We start from the raw sequence: 2007 nt of genomic DNA on the forward strand, positions 1-2007 counted from the left end.
TTCATCGTTCTCAACAAACTATAGCAATCCGACCCGAATGGGTCAACTCTCTGTGCTTAAGTGTCATCCCTGGATCGGTATGCTGACACACACAGTACTCGAAGGATTTATAACAGACGTAAATCACATGTATAAAGTAACATAAATACTATTACCTCAATCCATATAGCGGAAGCAACAAGGTTGTGGATTCCCATCAACACCAACGACAAAGTTGAGTGTAGAAATCGTAACCCTAACGTATCACTTACTCGTCGTAAGATAATCCTGCAACATGAGACGTTGCAGCCCGAAACGGGTCAGTACATTGAATGTACTAGCAAATTCACACCATAGAGAAAGATGAATAAAGACTATCACTACATGCATATTTGGCTGGTGGAAAAGCTCTATGGTTATAAGGTTTTTGCGTAAAGCCAAATTTTTCCCTACTTCAAAGGAATAAATTTAATTACTATCATGGTGGTTGTTGAACATTGAGAATGGTTGACAGCATTCTCAATCCCAATTAAGTAACATCATTAAAACCCATCAAAATTAATTTAGAGTAACATGTTGAGATTCACATGAAAATCCAGGTACTAGATACTCAAGATGTCCATAACCGGGGACACGGCTAATCATGATTAGTTTATACACTCTGCAGAGGTTTGCGCACTTTTCCCCACAAGACTCGATCGCCTCCGTTTGGTTTCTCGCACTACATGGTGTTTGAGAAGACGGATGACCGAGACATAGTCTTTCAGAAGCGCTAGCACCTTACGATCGGGTAGACCGTACCACCTACATCCCCAGTCTACCACTGTAAGAGTTCGCACAACTTAGTCAACTATGCCAGAGCCCATAATGGCTTGTGGCTGCACACGGAAGTTTCTAGTATGAATAATCTCATGATCCCTTTGAGCCTGTGTGGCGGTCCAAAAGAAAACAGGCAAGTCCTGGAAACCAGGTGCCTCAATCCACCCAGATGTGTGTTTAAGTTGCCACCTTAGATAAACCATTAATTAACAATCTCACATCTGTCATGGATTTCACTCACCCAATCCACGTCTACTAGAATAGCATGGCAAAATAAGCAAACATAGAAGTAACTCCCAAAGGTTTGATAATAAACAGGTAATAGGTACTACCTCATCTACTTCCCATCCCACAGTTTAATTAGATCCTAATCATGCAATGTGTGAGGATTGATCTAATGCAATAAAACTGGGTTGTAGAAAAGGTATGATCAAAGTGTGAACTTGCCTGCAATGTTGATGAAGATGATTCACACTCAAAATCTTGATAGATCTACTCGTCACACTCCGGTCAATCTATCGTAAGCAAGCAATAGTAACCACACATAAGCAATCACTCAAGAGATCAGAAAGAACGAAGAAGACGATTCAGAAACATCAAAACCAAGCAAATAACTCTTGCAACATAAAAAAATTTCTAACAGTACCAAAATTATGTGAATTTTGCCTTATTAGAATGTTTAGGTCAAGAGCTTCGATTTGCAAAAAGAATCAACTCAAACGGAGCTACGAAACTCAAGTTATGATCAAACAAAGTTTGAATTCAAATCTGATCTAATTCAAATTTTAAATTTTCAAAAACATGGTTGAGTCGGATTACTGGATAGAGGAGATCATAACGAAGACGTGGGCGCTGGTTTCGTTGGATTTGGACAAACGAGTAAAAAGTTACGAGTGTTTGAAGTACAGGGACTAATCTGTAAATAGAACATCACAGATAGGTCCCTGGCTGAAAACTAAAAGAAAAAGAAAAAGACTAAAAAGCGAATGTTCGTTTATACGGTCTAAATAGTGGACGTTCGCTGTTTAGTAAAACCTAAAAAAACAGATCTAGTTTAGGTTTTTTTTAAACCGAACTTAAAATAAAACCGAGGCGGGTTACGGTTTATACCGGTTCACCCAAAAGAACCGACGATGACGGTGGTTACTCCGGCGATCTCCGGCGAGGCGGCGCGGGGCTCCGGTGGCGGCGGAAGCAGCGGCAGCGGTG

The sequence above is a fragment of the Triticum dicoccoides genome, chromosome 7A, assembly GCF_002162155.2.
Source record: "Triticum dicoccoides isolate Atlit2015 ecotype Zavitan chromosome 7A, WEW_v2.0, whole genome shotgun sequence".
Classification (NCBI taxonomy): Eukaryota; Viridiplantae; Streptophyta; class Magnoliopsida; order Poales; family Poaceae; genus Triticum; species Triticum dicoccoides.